This window comes from Grus americana, chromosome 1 (genome assembly GCF_028858705.1).
Source record: "Grus americana isolate bGruAme1 chromosome 1, bGruAme1.mat, whole genome shotgun sequence".
NCBI classification, from domain to species: Eukaryota; Metazoa; Chordata; class Aves; order Gruiformes; family Gruidae; genus Grus; species Grus americana.
In genome coordinates, this window is record NC_072852.1 from 87,958,278 (window position 1) to 87,981,953 (window position 23,676).

Here is a 23,676-nt window from a genome sequence, read left to right on the forward strand (position 1 = left end):
ACTTAGATCCCTTCCATTTGCACAGCTTGACAGTATGAGGACAACTGATGCTGGAAGAATATGGGCTCAGTATGTCAGCCCAGCAAAAGGAGATGAATAAGTATCACACAGATGGTGTGTGCTTAGAGGAGAGGACAGGATGGAGACACTTTCCTTATAGCTGGCCCAAAATTTAATCATCTGTGCACCTGGCTTCAGACAAAGTCAGAGCAGAGATGTGGTTTTAGTTAGGGATGTAAGCTGCATCACAAAGACAGAACGTCTATTAGTTAATGGCTAGTATCAGTTTTCATGCCTTTTAAGGCCATAAATATTTTAAATATCAAGGCCTTTTTCTTTCATGTGTGTATCTATTTCTCTTAAGTGCATTCCACTGCTGTCCGTCCCCTTCTCCTCTGCTCTGCAAAAGATTAGGCATGATTTTGTCTGATAGCCACCTCCAAGCCCTCAATCATGGAAGGTGTTCCTGGCTCACCACAGGTCATGCCAGATTGATCCTTAATTATTTCATAATTCCTATTACCTTTGAGAGAGGACTTCGCATGGTAAGACTGGGCGCTCAGTCTCACAAAGATGTTGGAAAACATGACTCACAACAGGGCTCAAAGCACTGCTCTAGGAGATACGGATTAATTCGAGAAAGGTAGCGTGAATCTGTGACAGAGTTAATACTCCACCTGCCTACAGGTGCCTGGGACTGATAGGGAAGCAGAAAAGCAGGCTTGTCCCACATGGTCAGAGCAGCTTCCGAGAGCCTCCAAAACACAGGGTGGAGTCTGGTGTCCACGTCCATTTGATATGGAGAATTACTGTTTGATTCGCCAGATGTGCTCTCCCCCATTCCACTCACCCATCATCTCATTTCCTCTCCATCAGTGATTGTGGTATTCGGAGTGTGTTTCTACATATGAGGGCTTTCTTATTTGGGTCTGTGCCAGTTTTATTAGCAAGGCATACTGTTAGTTTGCCCCTGTGATGGGGAATACACTAGCATCTCCTCTGCTTTGCTTAATTTTGTTCTTTTTCCACTCCCCAGTCAGCTGGCATGACAAGGATAAATGGACTTGCCTCCTTTTCTATTTATTTATTCCACTTCAGAGAAAGTGCCTGCGCTTTGCATTCATTAGACATCAATATTAGTTAGTGATGTCTTTTTCCACTGTCACACACAATAGAAATCTCAAAGTGAGGAGGCTGACAGCACAGGTGAATCGTACAGTGATGGAGAGAAACAGTGTCTGTGAATTTACCCTTTCAGAGAACTGTCCACAGGGTAGACAAGCTCCAGGGATATGTCTGAATCCCCTGAACTCCCCTGAGAAACACTCATGGAATTAATTTGGAATAGATCAGTCCGGCTCCTCCAACTTAAGTTTTCATTTCAATAATGCCAGACATGAATGAAACTAGCAGATTTTCTGGTTTCAGAAGTAACAATAGAACCTAAATAGTAGCTAAATCCTGGCTGGAGGATGTTGGCAGCAGTCAGATGGTGGAGGGACTGAAAAATTTTAGGGACAGCAGAAAGGTAGCTCCAGTATATTTATTCTGTGTGTGGCATACAAAGATAAATAACCCTGTTTTAACCTCTGGTATCATCTAGTGGTAGCAGAACATGACAGAAACTCAAGAGTTTTTACCATATGAAGGTTCTCTGTCTTTAACACACTTTTTTTCAGTCCATACTTCATAAATTTTGTCATTTTCTGGGAGTAAAAGCCTCCCTACAAAATTGGTCATATACTCACATTCATCTGTGTACGTGATGTGGGTTGTCTGGGTCTCTGATGGTTAAGTGGCCAGATTCTCTGTTTAGGCATTTCAGCATTGAGACACTTCTGCATTATGATCAGTAGCAGCATGGAAAACCTCTGTTTTTATCAAGGTTAATGAATAGGTAACTTTGTAATCACTTTGCTGCTGCTGAGGCTTATGTGTCCAAAACTAACTTTCATAGTCATATGTTTAGAGGTGCTTAGCTAAACTGACTTCTTGAGATACATTAATTGTTGCTTTCACATTGTCCTTTAAGAACGATCTGTTAGACCTCAAGCAGCTGGGGTCCAGATTGGAAAGGAGATGCCTACAGCAACTGAATATGTCATTTAACATTGTAAGCTTCACAGAAGGTGTTAAAGGGAGCTGGCATGCAAGCTATGCAAGGGACATAGGGATTCAATCAGACACTGCAATTTCAGGCAACCCAACTGGAAAGAGAGAACAAAGTGAAATTTGTGCTAGTATCTAGGAATGGTCCAAAACACTTTGAAGTCAATGGAAAGATTTTCACTGACTTCCAGAGCTCTGGATCAGGTCCTGGATAGTCTTAGAATGACAGGGAACTTTTATCTTCAGGAATTCCTTTCAAGGGACATTGCATTAAATGGCCTTTACTAGCTGTCAGGGTCAATGTATCTTTAGATAATGAAATGGAAAATGTTTGGGTCTTCATGGCAACTTCAGCTGTTGTCCGCTAAGCAAGTCAAATCTAGACACCTACACTGAGATGTATACATCTATATTTAACATCTATATAGCTGAGGTCAGACATGCAGAGAGGATGAGCTCTTAGCACTTGCCATTGAAGCTCATGACAGCTGTGGGTGATAACCTAAAAAACTGGTCTCTTGCTGAGGCGCCTAAATACAGATTAATCAGAGGGATGCATCTAGGAAGAGACCCTTTATTTAACAATGGATACCCATGTTTGTTCACAAACAGACCTTTGTTCTTATGCAAATGCCTACAAAGACCAACCACTCCACAAACATCCTTAGGGACCATATACTAAAGGGCATCACAGCTGTAGTCAAAGCAGCCAGCTGTTTGGAATTTGAATAAATGGGGTTTTCCCTACCTTTGAACATTCCTCATATAAAATTTACTTCATCATTTGTATATACATGTGTGTGTGTATGTGTGAGCCTTACCAGCTCCATCATAATTTTTGTTCCTTTCCACTGGATTCTTCCAATTTGTCAATAACTGTCTAGTAATAAGGCAGCTATAACCAAACAGACCAGGCAGATGCTCAGCTGGTGTTAATTGGCACAGCTCCACTGACTTCAAAGTCCTCAAAACTTTCAGGTGTGGTCGCACTAGGCCTGTAGAGAGGGGGTTTATTATCATGTTCTCTGATGTGGTGCCTTTGTGTATGCAGCCCAAACTGCATCACTGACACACTGCAAACTCATGTCTAATTTACTGTCCGCCCTCAAACTTAGGTCTTTTTCAGCCTACCTATTTCCACGGCTCCCTTGGTGAATAACGTGTTTTAGGTAATTTTCCCCATATGTTGTAGTTTATCTTTTTTCCCAAGTAGGGTTTCATTTTGTCTCCCAACGGCCTATTTTCTGATTCCTTGGGTTCTCCAGTTTTGCTCTATTCACATTGCTCTGAGGTAGTACCCTCTCGCCTGCAGACATGAGGAAGTTGAGCCTTACCCTCTTTTCCATTATGAAACAGCTAGAAAACATCACAATTACTATTCAGTGTGCCACATGTTTTGCAAACTTCTGTGGAGCTATTAATTGTAAGCTGGTTTTCAGGCAGTTTTCAACTTGCCTGTAATTGACAAAACATTTTAAGTTGTGCTACTAAAATCAAATGCCCAAGTCTAGAGCTACAACACGATTGACATAGCACTAAAAAAAAAGACAGGATAAAGCAGCTTAGCACTGTGGTACCCTAGCAGCAAAGCACTCAGCACTTCCCAATCTGGCTGCCGGGCCAGTGCCTCCTAAAAGCTCAAACTGCTTGAAGGCTGCTCTGATTCATCTCACTGACCTCAGGCAGGTGGAAGCGAGACGCGGTGGGGACAGGAAGAAAGCAAAGGTGACATGCCTGCGCTGGAGACCTGGAGAAGGGATAAAATAGGAGGTGGTGCAGCTAGCTTGCTGCAGTGCAGGACAGGAAAGGGGGTGCTTGGGGGCCCATGTTTGAATCTAGCTCTGTACCAAAGATCTCATGTCAGACCTGCTCCACCTACTGCTCCCTCTCTTCCCATTCGTCTCACTCACTACTAAAATTTATTTTAAAAACTTCTGTCTAACAAAGTCTACTTACTTTCTCTTCATGCTTCCGTGACATAGATCCTGCTGCTTACTTATCCCTTCGCAGGGATCAGGGTCAGGGCTCAGAGACAGCACTGGGTTTAGGCAGTCAAATGATGCACACACTGTGGGATCGTGGGGATGCAGCTGCAGCAGGAGGCAAGAGCTGAAGCACATAAAGTTTGCCAGAAGCTCTTTGGTCATAAGGGGGGGACACCCCAATCTGCAAAGCATGGCCACAGCTACTTTCCCAGTCTGAATCCATATACCAGTCTGGTGCATCTGGTGCATCTGGTCCATAAAATCACAGAGCTTGTGGTGCTGCACCACGAATTACTGGCATACAGGACTCACAAGTAAATATTTTTAAACAGAATAGAAATTAAACATGTGGGACACATTCTTTGTTTTTAATAACATTATAATTGCTTTCCTCAGGTTTTTCACTATTATCTCTGCTGTTATGAATCATGCATACAGTTTGAAAACTACATTTGCAAATGGAGTGGAAACTTGCCTGCCAAAAGAGCACAGCCTACATCTACCCTAGCATTTATCCTGAGTATGAAACAACAGCCAGGCCCAGGTAGTAGAACTGATGCTCTCTTGTCTCCCTGTGAAATCATTGCAACTGCCTCTTAGAACAACCTCGGTGTAGAAACCTGTAGTGGAAGGCAAGATGAAGGGACCTTCTTTTCAAAGAAGGAACCACACAGTGTACAGAAATGTTGTAATCTTCCCGGGTCAGGGGAAGCATTGCAAGGGAACGGTGTAGAAGGCAGGAGCAAGATGGAGGTTCCTAGATATAGCAGAGAGGGCCAAAGACTTGGTAGAATGTGTAGAAGCCAACTGGGAAGGTCAAGCAGATGAGACTGAGTCAGGGCAGAACTCTGTGGTACCTTTATACCGCATAAGGGTCCAGATACCAAGTTATAGCAAAACTTGCCTTGGAAGTTCATCACTCCTTGCTTTTGTTTTTATACCCATCGCAGACCTAGGCCCTGGGTCAATCTGTTGTTTTCTTCCAACTGAATCCCCTTGTACTAATGCATAGTACATTGCTCTTTATTGGACTCTGTTTCCTGGTGAGCATATTTGAAATATCCATGAACAAAACTGAAGTCACAAATTCACAGTAACAGGATCCATATTTCCCTATAGTCTCATTCAGTTTCTGCTACTGTCTTGATATGTGGTTTCTTCTACAACGAGAGTGACTGCTTTCACAATTTTAACTCTAATTCATGCTCAAGAACCTCTTTGTTGAATGTTTAGCTGAACGGCCTTTTTAAAGTATCACCAGCAGCAATCTCATTTTCCATCTCCCGCCTCAGAAGTACGGTGTCCTCCCAAAGGCTTTTGGGTGTCCGGCTACCCAATGCAAGAAGTTTTCATGCCATTTTTCCTTTCCTGTGGTTTTACCAGATGCTCATGGTTGTTTCTGCTTTTATCGTACCCAGAAGCACATCACTGCTCTCCTCAGCAGGACCATAACTCACCGTGAGGGGAGCTGTGACCTGCCGATGATGTGGACGAAGTGGGTTGGGTTTGCAGCTGCCTGTGTCCCACCTAGGCCCATGCCTGCAGGAGACCAGGGGAATGGCTCCAGGACAGCTTTGCAGCCCCAACAGGGCAGACAGGAGAGCCTAGTGGCCAATCAGATCACTCATGACTTCTGATTGGCCAATCAGAACACTCACAACTTTTGGCCAGCCAATCAGAATGCACACAACCTTGACTGGCCAATCAGAACACACATAGCTTCCAGCTAGCCAATCAGAAAGTGTGTCCTGGATGGCCATGCCCCACTGGCTGGTGACTCACCAAAGTGGCCCAAGGTGGTGCTCAGCCCCCAGGTTTTGCCCCAGGGACAGGGCAGGGCAGGAAATCTCCCCCAGATTTTAATTCAGGATAACCGAAATGTTTTCTTTAGGTGCTTTCTCTAGGTGAAGGCTTGCTTTCAAGCTGAAATATTTCATTTAATTAATGCAAACTCGCTGCTGCATATTTTATTAAAGCATAAAGCTTATTATTATGATTTTATTAAAATATTGTATTAAATAGAACAGTCTTATAATAGGCATTTCCAAGTGAACTAATCAAAACATTATGGAAAGTTATACCAATGAAATTAATGAGGCCATTCACACTTTTATGTAGTGGAAATATAATAAAAAAATCAGCCTAGGAAATAATTTTAGCTAGCTCTAATCATATAAGTATGCAGTCAATAGAAAAATGATGCTAAAAAATTCTATATAGAGTGCAGAAAGCAAGGAAATAGTAGATTATGTAAATACATTTCTGGTCATTGAGGTAGGTAGGAAAGGTAGCATTCACATAAAAAAAAGAAGAAAAAAAAGTCTTATCATATAATTAAAGGGTGTATGAAACATAAGCAAAAGGCTGTGGATGAGTAACCTCAGCTGTGGTGTTCTGTGCCTGGATCCCTGAGAGCAACCTTCTGCTATTTATAATCTCTGCTTCCCCTCCTCTTCTGCCTTTTATGGGTGCCCCCATGTTCATTCACACTCCCCTTCCCTTCCCTTCCCTCCTCTCCTTTTCCCCTATACAGCACTCTGTGAATCTCCTCCCACCCAATTTTCTGTCGCCTCCTTCTCTTCCTGATCACTCATTTCTATTTCTCCATCCCAGCCCATGATTCCCATTCAAGCTATTCATACCCTGCATCCACTTCCGACCCATCCCAGTAACCCACCTTACTACAGCTTCCTTTCTTCTCCCCCACCCTTTATTTTCTCAGGAATTCCTACTGCCTCTCTAGGACACTCGTATTTTGAAGCTGCCTGAGCACTGCAGTCTCCCACAACAGTCTGCCTTTGCACTCACAGATAGCTCTGTGAGCCTGCCAAAAAAGGCTACGGTCTTTCATACCTGCCTGCTCCCTGAGCTATGTCCATCCATCTCTTCTCCCCACTTTTCCTCACCCTTATCTTCTGTTTCCTGCAGTCATCCTCAGTGACAGGTATTTTGCAAGCATCCACTTTCTTTTGCTCTTCTTCTCCATTCAGTCTGTGTTGCCTTTCATCGTGTAGTCAGTTTGGTGTGGTTAATGACCTGCTGAGCCCTTAATGTCTTTCACACACCTATTAACCACGCTGTATGAGGGTGTCTGAATCCTTGTAAGATGAACTTCAGGGCCTCTGCCCCAGGTATGCTCCATTTGCAGCACCAGAAGGTGAACGGGAAGCTGCAGCGAATGCCAGAGGCTCAAGCAGGTAGCCATGGGATGCAAGGCCCTTCCAACCCCAGCACCACCTGGGATCCCTCCCTTCCCCACACCAGAAATCATGTCAGAACTGGTCAAACAGATGCCCAGCGAGCAAGTCACTTTAGGAAACCCTAGATGTGGGGGCATCAAGGAGATACATGGCACAACAGGGCAAATGTAGAAATTATGCTGACCAATCTGACATGGAGAAAAATTCCTTTATGACCCTAAATCTGGAGACTGGTTTAACCTGGAGTGTACAAGCAAGCCATGACACACCTGAAACCTAAAAGATCCATCAGTAACCTCACAACTGCTAGCAGTATAAGATCTAGGGAGCACATACATTTCTTCTATGCAGGCTTTGAGCCTATGTCAGCAACACTTTTGGCTGCATCTGGAAAATTCTGCCATGCGGATTCACAATGTGGCTTTATTGTGCATGGATGGGTGAGTTACCTGTGGTGGCAGGAATCTACCCTTTAAATAAATAAATACAATTCACCTGTAGAGACCGCCACTTCAGTTATCTCAACTGCAACACTAGTTGTATCACCCTTCAACTGTTCATTGCCATTCTCCACAAGGACACAAAAATATTCTGTGAAAATAAATGCAAAACATCACTGGATAAACAACTCATAGCTCAATGTAACTTACGTCTCTGCATTCCCAGATCTCAGTGTGCCAGATATCCTGCAACTGCAATACCATAGGCAAAAGACAATTGTTTTAATTGATTCTTGTTGGCAGAATCCCCATCTGCGGATTGAAATTCCTGCATAAATGGTAAAACAGATCTCTTGGCAGAGGACAGAGAGACTGATTTAGCAATTGGGAGCTAAGAAAGAAGGGAAGAAACTTCCTCTTGAGGGAAGAAAACTGGGAAACACATCTAAAACTACATTAGAAAGCTGTTCTCCACAGGTACCAAAACAAAAATCAGTCAGATGTCCCACCTGCCTCCTTCCTCTCCCCTTCCCCCTGTTAAGGACGGAGAGGCAGGTATACTCACAGCAATTACACTTAAGCAAACAAAACAAATTGGAGAGGTCATGAGTGTGTTACCCAAGCGTAAAGAACAGGCCTCTTGCATCAGCATTTAGTGGGCCAGCATGTAAGAATGATGGATGGAGAGTCTGGGGGAAGGGAGATAAGGAAGTGTCCTCGCTGTTGAAGCCCCCATTGAGTTTGACTGGAATATGTGAGCAGGAGACTCACAAGGAATATGGAGCCGATAATCAAAAACATGACAGAGAAACAGATGTTGCCTGCTTTGGAGACTCTGCTTGCACATTCAACACAATGGAAAGGGCTCAGATAATAAAACAGAGAGGATCCCAGCAAGAAATATAGCGTGCTGACACTTTTATGACCTGAGATGCTTACAAAATACAGAAATGGCGTTTTGTTTGCTTTCCATGCGCAGCTTGATATCACATGCTCAGCTCTCTCTGCTGCCACTCGGAGTCAGGAAGAACGATATATTTTCCTTTCCAGATAAACCTAGTGATTCTAGTCAGGTGCAGAAAGCAAATAAATTACATGAGAAGACTTTCTGTATCTATTAATCAAGAGACTTGTCATTTTCCAGGCCTTGATCCACATGAAAGAAAGTGAGGAGGGGGAAGGGGACCTAGGAATAAGGGAGGATGTGGAAGGGAGCAGAAGGAAGATTCTTGCTGGAGCTGCTTGAGAGATTTCTCATAGCATGATGGACCACAGCTTCGACAAACACACTGAAAAACAGCTCCCTACCCTCTCCTTTTGGAGCTTTTCTCTGCAAGCCAAGGGGATGCAGTCCAAAAGGAGGAATGCACAAACCAGAAATATCCCATTATGCTTTTGGGGCAGTTGTTCTCACATTTCCTTCTTCTTTTGAATGTTGAGAGGAAAATACCCTGCTGCTGTAAAAAGGAGGCACATTCAACACCTTGTCTTCAAGTACATCCCAAAAGGCTAAGTCACATACTTGGAGGTTCCTTCCCAGCACATAGCTAGGTATCTGTAGAGTATAGCAAGGGAGTCATGAAGCAACAGGGTTGGCTACTTACACAGATAAAGAAGGAGATAGTTTTCAGTGTGGACTGCAATAATTCTAATATCAAATAGAGAGATATGATGGGCTCAGTAGTTTGCATGAGAAACTGGCTCTGTTTCACTCTTTGCAACTGACTTCACATATAGCAGTAAAACAAAACGCAGAATAATCTTATTAAGGCCGTCATATTTACTTTCTTCCTTGGATTGCTGTGAATGTAAATCAATGAATATTTATGGCATTTTTGAGATCTTCCAAGAAAACAAACTAGAAAAGCATAAAATTACTGTATGGAAGGACTAAATTATTGCTGCAGCCCAAACATGAATCAGAATAATATCCCACATGGAAAACTGTCAGGAAAGTTCTTGAACCAGGAACCTGGTTCACGGCCAAAGAGTAAATCTGGTTCTCTCTGAATCAACTGCCTGAGAAAATCTGTCTACATACTGCTAGATAGACATGTAGTGACAATATGGGCAAAGCAATTTTCTCTCTGAGGCTTCTTACAAAGGCTAACCTTGGCTTAGGGAAGCCGGTCTCTCTAAGTTCCCTCTACCATCTGTGACAAGAGATGGCTTTTCCCAGAGGCACCTTGGAGGACTGGAGTTTAGGCTCTCCTGCATTGCTTCTTGGAGCTGCCTATACAACCATGTGTCTCCCATCTTTCTAATTTCAGCACAGAAATAGGCAATGAAACGCTTAATGCCAACAGCTAAAGTATTATTGTGATTCCAGCAATGGTTCTAGTTCTGGTGTTCACACCCATGAGAGGATGGTAGAAATTGGAAGGGGTTCAGAAAATAATTTAATGACTAATATAAGGTCAGGAAAATCTGCTGTTTGGCGAGGAATGAAGAAAGACAAACCTACTAGATTATCCAATAGACAATTGAGAAGGGATTTCAATCTTACCTACAAATACCTTTGTGGGGAAGAGATATCTGATAAGAAATAGCTCTTTAGTTTAGCAAGAAAAGACTATGAGCGTTACAAATTTGGATTAGAAAGCATTTCTAATTAAACACTGAAATCACCCACTGAAAGACATGAGGGACTTTCCACCACAAAACTGCTTTACAGGAAGACCGGAAAGATTTGCAAACAATATGTTAGAACTCAACCACAGGCTACTAAAGTCACTAAAAAAAAAATCTAATTCTTTCTGGTGTATGACGCTGATTTTAAATCCTCTAGAGGCCTACAGTTTTTTGCAGATCTTCCAATAACCTCTTAGGTTGTTGGCAGTCTCTGTGCTAGGTAATATTATCAACATATTCAATGTCAACCAAGATGATTCTGTAATTTTTACTCCTACTTTAGCATCTGTTGTCAGACAGTCAACGGGAACACTGAAAATACTGGCTAACAAACATTTCTCTGGCATATCCCCATTGAAAAGAAGTCCATAAGACAGCCATCAAGTCTTCCATAATTAACAGCAATGCGGTAAAGTTTCTTAAGTGGATACCTTAACTCCTCAGACAGGGGATTCATCTCTATAATTTACATTGTGACTTGCTACATTTATACATTCTGCAGGTCCTGATAGTTATAACAGAATACCAACCACAAAACTTTCTCCTCATCTGGGTTTCTTGTAGAGATATTTTGTTTGTTTACTTTTAATTAAGAAGTGGTGCACTCACTGTCTTTATATTTCCTGTTTGGGAAGAATCTAGTTACTTACTTACTAACTAAACCTCTCCTTTAACATTTTCTTCTGCCATAGGAAGGTTTTCCTGAAGTACTTAATATAATGTCAAAGTATTTGCAGCATTAAAGTATATCCTCCCAATTCCTTTTTGGCTGGAGTTCATATGATTTTATCAAGAAGGGAACAGAGGAGCAGTTATTCACTGCGCTGATCCGGGTGTTAATACCCTTCACAAATTGCCAGCATCCGGGCATCCCTCAGACCCGCTTCACTCCCCAAGCCAGCGCTGGGTGAAGCTGGCCTCGGCAACAGCAGTCTGGCTTGCAGAGTACAACCAGGTGAGGTGGTCCAGCCAAACGGGACAACAATGACCCGCCTTTCCCCCAACATGTTGGACATGCTCTCGAGATCGCTGCAGCGTTCCCATTATTCATTCAGGTAATTACTGGTAGGTCTTGAAGTGCCAAGTGTCATTCAAGATGACAAATAACACATCCACTCTGTGGGACTCAGTAAGGCTCTCAATCTACAGATATCCATCTTTCCAGTAATCCCAGTTTACCACTCAACTTTGCTTCCATTTCCTGTGTAGCTGCCTATTATTCTAAATGGTCTTAAATTAACGAACAGATGCTGGGATGGGAAGATGCATGATTTGCAGCATAAAAAATTCACTTTGTAAAAAGGTGTGAAGAATTTAGAGGTGAAATATGTGACATTATGACGTGAATTTGTCAGTAAGTGATCATCAGCTTTCAGGGCTGACCACATGAGTTTGTTCATTTTGCACGTACTGTGTGCTCCCAACAAATGAGGCTAGCTTTGTTTCCGGTCATCCTCTTCACTTGCGGGTTTTACTAGAATGCTCTCTGAAAGACAAATTATCCAAAACATTTCTCTCTACACCAGTCCTGATGCTCACCCTTTCCATACACTCAAAGGCTTGATTTAAAGTCTTTGAGAACTGGAAAATCAACCATTTCCCTAAATAAGTTTCTTCAGCAGTTAACTAACACCACAACCATGCACATGCTTCATATCTAGTATCAATTTGACCAGCTTTAGCTTTCAAACACTGGGCCTCTTGTGCCAGAGTTGTAACCTGTCACATAACATATAGCTTAAGGTACACTGTCGATTTTTTAAAAGCTAATTTATATTATCACGGCTCGACTTTTAAACTAATCCCTTGGAAGATTTAGCACCTGCACTATATATATGGAGGTTGATACCTTATTAAAAAAGACAAAGGCTAAAAGAAGTTTTTCTAGAGGAAATCTTCCTAAATTTGAAATGTGATTGAGCTAGCACAGCTCTGGCTGTCAGAGGTGTCTATTCCAAAGAGGACTAGCAGTCAATATTGTTGCTGATTCTGCATTTATCTTGGATAACACATGGACCCAGCACTAAGGAATCTTAAACTTTCTTTTTCTTTTTCTTTTTCTTTTGCTTTTGCTTTTGCTTTTTTTCTTTTTCTTTTTCCAAGGGATTGTAATCAGCCTGTTGCTGCAGTAAACTAACTCATAATTTCACATTATCCATAAACCAAGGAAGTCCAGAAGAGCACCAGATTCCCATAAAAAGGATGCAACTTATGCATCCAACAGACAAAATTCACACACTTCCACCCTCCACATCGAATATGCATTCCCAGATCAACATTTTTTTCTCTCAAGGAAAGTAGTCATATCTGTACCCAGGTCCTCTTCTGGACAACCACCTGGGCTGGGGACAACTGTATTTGAGACTTCATTCTGATCATGGAACATGATCCAACCATGTTTCGAAAGTGTTTAATTCCTGTTGGTTTCTAGGTTATGAAAACAAGTTCTATCTGATGTTTAGGATACCTTTTACAAAGACACTCCAACCTTTTAGAATGACACTTCATCTTAATAGAAAGATTTCAGCTGATGTACTGTTTGCCACAGAACTGTAGAAAGTTACATTTGAAAAGGAACTTCAAGTGTTCCCATCACTTTTCATATGAAATTCAGTGACATGGTCTTCTTTACAGCAAGAAAACATCATCCTAGTAAGTTTATACAACTGGAAGTTAAGTGTGATGCAATCCTTAAAAGTATATTCATGGAGAAAAGATTTCCAGCAAAAGACAGATAAAAATAAAAAGAAATCCAGTGACCAGAAACTGAAGGAAGAGCATTTCAGGGTATAAATAAGATATACATTCTTGTCCATGAAAACAGACATTGAAACCACTTGCCCAAACAACTCTTCATCAGTTGAGAGTTGCAAATAAAAAATAAAATGTAAAATAAAATGTACTTCTAATTTAGAGATGAAGCAGAAGATACTGTTCTATTGATGGAACCACCAAGTGCAACTGCTTGGCCTATCTTATGGAAAAGCCTAGACCACAGTATCCTAGTGGTTCCTCTGGGCTTTAAGATCTCTGGAAACATCATCAGTGTCTTGTGTTTACAGGGGTCTAGTCTTTGGTTTACCTCCTCTGCTTTTAGTAGGCTGATTTTCAGCTTTTAGCCACATGCAGCTTCTTTATGTCTATAATTTCTCTGTTTCCTCCTTCTTTCTGCATACAGGGCATCATCAATGGAAAATTTTGCTCTTTTTTTAAAAATACTGATCCAGACAGAGAGCAAAATATGGTTCTATTTAGCCCACTGAGATGATGACATTTTCCCCTCACATAGCTTTCTCAGTAAGTGATGTTTCAACATCCTCTGTTGACAGAAGAGGGAAAACAAACTTTCAGAGAACCTGCCTCTCACCAGCTGAAAGATCCGCCCTGAAATCTGGGTTGGAAAGATCACTGTGGCTTCCTTGAGCTACGAAAGGACCGGTGGGTGTGGAAGTGCTCAGTGACTGAGGGTGTGTGTTCTATGTTCAGAAAACATACCACATGATTGCGAATAGCAGGGTGGAGGTGGTGTCTTTATTAATGTCTGAATGGGTTAGACATTAAAAAAACTAAGGGTCACTATTTGGGAGCTAGAACCTGCAGTACCAGTGAAATCAAGAGTGTGGGCACTGTAAATGGCAATCAAGAAGCACTTCTTCCCAGCAAGACCTATAATTTTTATATTAATGTGGACTCCTGAGCTTTGCTGGCAAGCTCAAGAGAGGCCCTGTGTCCAACTAGCTCAGCATCTTATTCCCGGTCTTGTGCCGCCTTACATCTATTGCTCAAGACTACATAAAACACGTGTAAAATGTGATTCAACAGCATTTGACATGTTTGGCTTTACATCCCAGCTACAAGGTAGCAATGGATGGTTCTCCATAATCTAAGGGGCTTTCACAAAAATAAAACCACTCTCCTTTCTCCCCATCCACCTCCTCCCTAGCTAAAGATTCTCCACTAAAGATTCAAATAGTAAGCATGCGAGAGAAACAGTTTTCCTGACTGGGTGAGAATTGTGACATCCAAGTTTTGTTCTGTTTCTGTCAAAGTCTACAGCTTATCTAAACAGTCTGCAATTACCCCAACTAACACCTCTGGGAAGCTGGAGCTAAGGTTGCATATGTTGCCTGTAATTTAGGAACCTGATAAAAATATAGATAATGTCGCTTAAGTAAAATGAATCTGAATTGTAAGAAATGGGAGGTAAGATTACAGATAAAAATATGCTGGAAAGGACAGAAATGCAGAACTAGCGGGGAATGCAGAGTTCTCTGGAGTACGCCTTTTAATATTGTGTATCTATGCGGGAGATCACAGCACCTGTTAAATTTAATACATATTAAATCTTGTCATATCTTATATATCTGGGCAAATGTAGCATACCTTCATATTTTGCTGGCAGCTTACAACTCCCAGATTTCAGTTTATGTTACAGAAAGTATATAGTCAATTCCCAATGAAAAGCTGATTTAAAGGGCACCACTGGGGATTGTAAGGAGATTAAATTGTTTTAATATTTTCAGTACAGGGAAGGGGGAATTTAAATGGGAAGCTGGGAATCTTTGTTCCTTATGTGAAACATAAAGGTCAAGATTTTGCCATAGATACAAGAGCTGGAAGACAGTTTCTGGTTGTGTAATGTCCATATGTCCTGGGTGGGTGCTTAAGACATCCTTAAATCACGTATGATGCACATTGATGGCTCATCTTGTCAATGTACAGAGGGATTGCAAATCTATGTGATTTTATTATTATTATTATAAATGGAAGATGTGCAAAGAGAAAAAAGCAGACTAAAGGTGGTTGACATATTGAACTTTCTGGGGTTTTAGATTTTTAAGTTACCTCACTAAACTTCCCATTAAACCTACTTATTTTAATCTCTAGTCTTTCACCATTCTTTTCCATTCTTTGGATATGAATAATATTTTTTAAAAAAATTTAATTTAATTTAGATTGTTAGAGTGCTGCTTTTTCTGTGGAAGAAATGTCACCCCTTTCTAGAATAAAATTAATCTTGTGCAAAAGGCCAGTACAAGACCTAATTTAAATACCAGGGTGGGACATGAAATCTGTGTGGGCTGCTGTGGTCATATTCTGCCCTTACAGTGGCACTGTTCTCCTAGCAGCACTGCACCACACCGCCCATCATTGCCAACTTGTCCATCATAAAAAATTAATGCAAGCCTTGCTTCTAGCTTAACCCCTCACAAAGCTCTAGCCATATATAGCAGACTTTATCCACACTACTCGTGAGTTATCACAGTGTTTGTGCAGAAGAGGAGGAATAAGGGAGCAAGAAAACGTGGAGAGTTTCCCCCCAACTCTACTCACTCCCAAGATAAAACAAATCATATTTTATACTATTTTATACTTTATTTTTTGCACACTGTGTACACCCTCAAAGCACCATTTCCTCTACTTCTGACAGGAACTGATCATGCAAAGAATAAAAACCACACTCATAGCTTACTGCTTGCACAGGGAGAGAGCACCTGTGACCTGTGAAGCTCAATTACAGGTGACAAAGCCTTCTGCATCTTTGGATCATGTAGGAAAATTGGACATACGCAACTCCCAACCACCTCCTCAGTGTTTATCACTGCTTAGGTAAATTCCCCCACACCACTGAGAATTCGACATATGCTGTATCTGAGAAGGGAAGCTACAAAATATTTAAATATGTCATAGCTGGCTGGGCTGGGTTTCTTCAGGCTCATAAAAATCAGCAAGCAAAGTTCTCATGGCATCCATAGGGTTTTTTCACCCTAGCTAATAAACTTTTAGCAAACTAGTCAAAGGGACTAGTCACTGATGAGATCATCAGAGAAAAATATTGTAAAATAGAGCTACAAAAGATACTGGTGTAAATAATGAACATATTTGCCCAGAAAAATATCATTTGGGGTTAATCAAAACTATCTATAAATTCATACTGAATTTAGCAAGTCTACAGAGATTTTTTGGGAGGACAGGAAAAAAATAAATTGACATTTTCCTGATAAACATTTTGATTTTTTTCACAAAATATTTTGTTTTGAAATTTGTCTAAAGGTAGTATGCTTAGGAATAAAAAACAATTCACAAAATTGAAATTAATTCTCTGCTTTGGTATTGAAGGAAAAAGGCTTCTTGCAAGAATTTTTTATTGTGCTGGGAGAAAAAAGTTGATTTGTATTAGCCAAAAAAAAAAAAAGAAAATATTTATATCAGTATTATCAACTCAGAATTCAAGCTGAAAAGCCACTTACTGATAAAGCACTAATATGATACATTCAACAACCAGCATTCAGTAACCATAAAAACAGTTGACATTGAACACGTGTGGACTTGGCCCAATTTGATCAGCTCTTTCCCTGGCCCCTAACCCTCTGTTTCTGCAATTGAGAGGCAACAGTTAATTACCGGGGAGGTTATCCTTCAATACACACCGCAGCTCCATCAGGCAGGGAGGGGAGAAAGACAACCGACCAAAAAGGACTGCCCCTTTTACTAATTTTACTCTCTGGGCCCCTAGAAGAACCTGAAAACCTAGAGTCTGTGGAGAAAACCCATGGTCTTGGCAGATCTGGAATTTTCCAGCCCATATTGCTTTTGAGTCATGGCAAGCCAAAAAATGTTTAAAAAAAAAAAAAATTAAAAAAAAAATCTGTTTAAAATAATGCTTCAGTTTCTATACGAATCCAAAAATGCCTCATCCAATTTGTCTCAAATTTTCCAGAAAACTTCTGCTCTGACATGAGATCATATATATGAAATGTAAGACAGACTAGTTTGTAGTTTTGGCAAAGCTGGGACGGAAGACAAATTGGATTGTAGTTTTAAAAAGAGAATTAGGGTCTCATCTTTGAATTATCACCTATTTAGGCAAGTCCTGCCGCTCATGACACTTCAATCGTTAGAAATTATTAAAAGAGCAGTAAATATGTTACTGGGAACTACTTTGCACTGGCAAGGAGATCATAAAGCATGGAGGAGGAGACATAAGGAAACTAGGGATGTGTGGGGAGACCACAGAGGATAAAGAGGAAGGAGTTACAAAAACTTGTGAAGATGCTGTGTGCAAGGAAAAGCTGACAGGGAGCTCAGGGGACTGTGTGGTGTAGCAGGATTCTGAGGACCATAGGGGACTGTAAAGCACAGAAGAGAAAGAACAAAGAGAAGTTGAGAGACTGGGGAGGTGAAGGACCTCCCGAGGAAAGAGAAAGAAATAAAAAGTAATTTTCTCAGACAGGATGGAACAACTAGAGTTGTCTCAGATCAGAGAGAAGGGAAAGCCCGTTTATGCCATTGCTGGAATAAAATATATATAAAAAAAATGGATGGGCCAATCACTTGAGTGGACTTGGGACACCCGTCTTCCCAGCATTTGTACTGCAGGGGAACTCCAGTACTCCGCCACCCCCCCTGCTGCCAGCTCCTTTGGCACTGCAGGGAAACTACCAGCGCTCCCCCAGAATGCACCCATGCAGGCACTCTTCAAGAGTAAAGTCAACACAAAAATTTAATTAGTAAGCCATGTTCTCAAAATGCCTTAGAAGCGTCATACACTGCTTGAAACATGCATAAGAATCATACAGTTATGCTTTCAGCGTACTGAAGGTCACCACCTTAAAGAAATGAAACACTTCAAAATAAAATACATAATGATAAGCCACAGCACCCTGTAATAATCTGCAACAAAATAATTCTGAGCTAGAAACACCCCCCCAACTCCTCTCTTAAACTTCTTTGAATGTCTTGGGACGATGGCTTTTATTAGTTTTTGTCATTATTTCATTTTTCCTTTGCAAAGAAGAAAATCTCTGTTACTCTTGGAAAGACACAGGAGGGAACCTGAGGTGTCACGCAGCTCGCTGCCAGAAACACATCTGAAGGCAGCCCGCTTGGCAGGAGGAAAAGGACTGGCCCTGCCTGCCAGCCGCATGTGTTTCCTGGGCTTTATTCTCCCTAGCGTTACCACATGTCACAAAGTACGTTACAAAGCATTAACAGGAACTGCAGGCTTCCCTCCCAAATAAAAACACAGAAAACGACGCTGCAATTAAGTATCCGTAACAAATTATGATCCCTGAAGATTGGTTGCTGCTCCTGAGTTAACACAATGCATTAAGACTTTTTACTTTTGCACTTTTTTTAGGTGTGAGGGGGAGCAAGGAGGAGGTTTGGTTTATTTTTTCCCTAATAGCTCTGCCTTTTGAGGGGAGAGCCAGGACTACGGGCATTTAGGTGATGTCATCTGCTAGACAGCAGCCATATGGAGAACATGAAATGGAAGTTTTCTACCCAGCTCCTGGCAAACCTGTGGCAGATGCCGCATGACCGGGACCAGAGAGAAGCGCTCCACTGAGACACAACAGGCACGATCCCCGTCCTTTAAAATGTGCAAAGGGGCCACTGGCACAACCCGTGCAATCGATCTGTGGGCAGACGTTTTATCCCAGGAACTCTCTTTTAGCTCTCGTTTCCTTAAAGGGCTGGCGTCCGGAGAAGGACTATGTTGGCTGAAAGGCAACAGAACACAGGACTGTAATGAACCTCCCGAGTCACCAAAGCAGGCAATCACATCATGTAATCCTTTTAAAATATTTACCAGCCCTGTCTTAAAATTTGTTCAGCTTCCAGTTTCCATTATTCCTACTGATGCTTTTCCTCACTCTCCCAATTCGCAGCACACGTTTTCTCAGAGCCATTTGTTCTCACGCCAGGACGGTCACCCAGCTTATATTGCTCTTCTGTACCCCGGCCACTTGGCCCTGAATTATGGCTAGAGAACAGGAGTATCCTCTTCCTGGTCTTCTCATGGCTGAGTTAAAAAAGACAAATTGTCTTGGTCTCTACACCTAAGACAGGCTTTCTATTCACAGCCCCTCCAGCAGGCATCCTCCGCAATTTTACTTCCAGTTTAGCCTCTGCCGGGCACGAACTGTGTTCTCACTGAATTCTTATGATATTAAAAGTTAACCTCTGTTAGCAATGCCTCAATACACTGTAGGGTGGCATTTGTTTTCTCCACAGTCATATCACACTGGCAACTCACAGCCAACCTGCAATCAAGTAAAACCCTCAGTTCTTACCTTGTTCTGAACAACCTTGCCCTCTTCTTTCTATGGACCAATATTCACAACCATCTGCTTTTCCCGCTGTGAACCTCTTCTGTACTGATGATGTCCCCAGCTCTGTGCCATCAGTAAAAGCTGCTGTTGCTTTCTTATGTTTTGTACGTTACTGAAACCATTAGATGAGATCCATCTCATCTCCATATGCACCTCTCATACCGCTCGTTTCCTGAGAAAGTTTGTCCCGGGAATCACTAGATTTTGTGTACATCATGGAAAGATGTTGTCACACCAGAGAAACCAACCCCCAAGAGAGAACGGGAACTTGAACTACTGAACCTATAATGCAATACACAAGCTTATTTTAATAATGAAATATGGTTCAAAAAATCAAAAGAAAACGTAATTCAGGGATGCTGAAATGATATGGTTTAGTGAGGATGTAAAAAAAAAAAAAAAATTACTGTTCTGGATAAAGCCTTTCTGAACTTCCACTCTGCAAGAAGGTAGGTGCTCCAAGCATTTGATATGCTAATGTTAAGGTTATGTTTAGAAAAATATGTTACTTAAATATTTATTTCCATTCATTACTAAAATTCAAAATGAAGGTCACTTTTAGAACAGTGACATAAAACTCAGAGAGATTTAACTGTAAGACAAATGTTATTATATTTATACACCAAATGATACAGGTGTAGGTTTGCAGTTATCATCTCATAAGCAAAAACAATGGGAAAATGTAGGCTAGATTGCAAGGTTGCTAATTGAGCAAAACACTCCCTATCAATAATAATGATTTTGTAACAAGGAGTAATATGAGTTGGGATTATGATCCTATTCTCTGTCATAGTAGTTGAACTTTTAACTTGCCGGAGCAAATTGAGGAAAGAGCAAATGTATGCACCTGTAGCAGCCCTCTTTCTTGCTCTAGTATGTAAAACTCATGGAATTAACCTGGTTGTTCTCACATCGGCCTGTGTTCCTGGTTACCTCACACTGGGTGGGAATCAGCCATGATTTCATCTTGAATTTAAAGTAATACAACAAAAACAATTACATGAAGCCATATACATGGGAGAAAAAAATACGTAAAAATGTTTTCTGACTTAAAAAAATTTCAGGGTTTTTAATCAAACCTTTCCAAACTGACTTTTCAGAATAATCATGCTATGCAAAATACATCAAATCAGCTTCTGCAAAATAAAACCAAAATGTCCTTCAAACGGGCAGTTTGGTTTCTTTTATTTTAATTTCCCAAGTTTTACTTTGTCTTTAGGAGACTTATGTCAAAGTGAAAATGCTGTATAAATTATAGACATGATCTATGATGCAGAACAATATTTATAACATGCCTTTAAAGTTATGTAATGCTGAGAACAGAAATGCAATTAGAGAGCAGAGGAGAGGAGAGGAAGTTCTGCACTCTGCAGAGCGTGCTGTCTCATCTTTTAAACGATGCAACATGATGGAAACCAATAAATGTTTCTGCAGAGGTGACTGGTTTCTCGTATGATGTATTGATATGGGAGGGGTTCATCTCAAAGATGCATTTTTTCAAAATCAATTTTTCAAATTCATTTGGGGAAAACAATGACATTTTCATTTTCTTTGTAAGAAAAGTATGTGCTATCTTCCCCATATGTCCTCAGAAGAGTGCAGGCAAAAGAGGGCATTTGGAAGTTATTTTCTAGTTTGTACTAAATTATTTCACGTGTTTCAAAAATAAAAAGACATGTTTATATGCATGGATATATTTTAGAGAGAGACAGATAGCTTCTCAGAAATGGGAACCCAAGGTGACAGTGGCATCAGAGACTTTCTCAGGATGTCATCTGCACTAGAGAGGTCTTTTTTTTTCCCACTGACAGAATAGGGGTAATTAATTTCATGATTTCATTTTCACAAGAGAGATTATTTTTATTTATTTGCTTTTCATATAGCAACTTAAATATTTATCTCTCACTAGTTCCCATCTGCCACATTCTGCTCCGTACAACTGTTTGTGACTGATAAGTACCAGAAATGTGCCAAGTATTCACCTGTGTAAAATGCCCATAGGATATCAGGTATCAGAATCATTAGCCCTTTTCAAAGCATACCAAATATAACTTTAGTGTCATATCCCAAAAGTTCCTCACCATAAAGCTGCCCATAGGATATCTTTGCCTTCTAGTCCTCCAAACAGAGAGAAGATGGATCAGAAGAGCTGGCACCACACAGCCACACAACCAGCACTGTACAGCAGTACCAGCAGCATTAATGACATTTCTACTGAGAAATGTTAGCTTGCAACTATGAAGAGCTGCTGTTTGGGTAACTCATGCCGCTATGCCTCTCTAGTATGGTGTCCTAGATAACTTCTTAATGCTCTGCCACAACGGTGGACCAGGAAAGGACTGATGGTGAGAGAGGTGCTTGTGTGAGACAAAAGTCTGACAGCTAGGGAGAAGAGAGGCATTGAGTAAACCATGTAAATGAGTACCTTTACACTGCAAATCTTAATTTCAGGGGACACATTGATTTTTTTACTGAAATAACTACTGACAGCCCACTCTGTTAATTCTTTTTGGAGTTTGTCCTCCAGATGATGCTAGTGCAGGTGTCATGACAGATTGATCTCTGCCATGGGGAAGCCCCTTGTGCTGGTTTTGGCTGGGATAGAGTTAATTTTCTTCATAGTAGCTAGTATGGGGCTGTGGTTTGGATTTGTGCTGCAAACAGCGTTGATAATAGAGATGTTTTCATTATAGTTGAGCAGTACTTACACAGAGCCAAGGCATTTTCTGCTTATCACACCGCCCCACCAGCGAGCAGGCTGGGGGTGCACAAGGAGCTGGGAGGGGACACAGCCGGGACAGCTGACCCCGACTGACCAAAGTAATATTCCATACCATATGACGTCATGCTCATAACATTCTGTGCTCTTCCAGGAGTCTGGATATAAGCCAGTGCCAACAAACTATAGGTAAAGAAAGACAAGCCACATTTTACAGATCTGAGCTTACCCCAACATGCTGCAGAGGTTTTGAGTAACCATGGAGCAACAGACCCATCCCATGACTTAGAGTGTGAAGTCAGGGCTGCTGCTGTCTTAGCCCTGCCTCATTAAGTCTGCACTGGGAAAGAAAAGGGTGTGCATAATATTTTTAACATTTCCTTTTTAAAAGCCTAGAACTGAGAAAAGAAAAGAAAAACAAACATACATGGTTTTGAACTGAGAAAAGCTGACAAATCCTGCCCCTAAAGTACTCAGAAATGGCACTTTAAAATTTTGGGTTTAGGTTTTAAGAAGAATATGTGAACAACTTGAAGATTATTTTGAGGAATCTTCCATTTTTAGTAAAAACTCTCCTTTTTTTTTTTAACAAAGCAAAGTTTGGATGGATTTTTTTTAGCTAGCTCTACTTGCAATCAGATACATCATAGCTCTAAGACCAGCCACATGGGCTCGTTTCACTAGGACGAATAAAATATAAGCTCTTCTTTGACTTCACAGATACGAAAGGAAGCCAGCATCTGATGTTAGACTTTTGTTTTCCTCCTTTTGCTCTTCAGAACAAGTGAAGAGTTCTGAAAAATGAGCTGAACCAGAGGCATGCACTCTCAGAAAATAGACACAACACATGCATGCTGTGGTTCCAGAATTGTAGGTCATTGTATCTGGTACTACCTCTCAGAAAACTTCAAAACAAGAGTCAGAAATAATTTTTACCAAACACTCCATTTTCTGCATTGCTCTTCTCCTGCTGAAAGAAATACAGATATTTGCATAAAACCTCCTTTGGTCTTCATCTTGTTCTTCTAAGATGCACATGTCCTGCTGTTTAGTTCTCACTAGGATTCACAGATTTCTTCAGAGCAACCAATAGCGATGTGATAATCTTGGAGTAGAGTCCTGACACTCGGGCAAAGATCAAAAAACTAAGAGGCTATTTTCTTGCAAGTACTCTGAGAAGTGTTAAAACTTGGAGGCAGAAGGAGAGTATACAGGTCAACTAGTGGGCTGCCTGTTTTGCCATCCTGCCAAATTTACGTTTGTTAGTGTTGCAATAGGGACAGGCCAAACAGGCTGGGAGCCACTTGTGCCAGGTCTGGATGCAGAGGAAAAAACAGACTCTGCCTGACAGAGTTTATGCTACAAATGTCACTGGCATCCCTGAATTAGGATTAACAGGATTGTCTGTATCCACAGAAGAGAGTTGGGGTTTTTTCCCTAAAAATTATCTAGGGTGCCTGAGTTCAGTAAGCTACT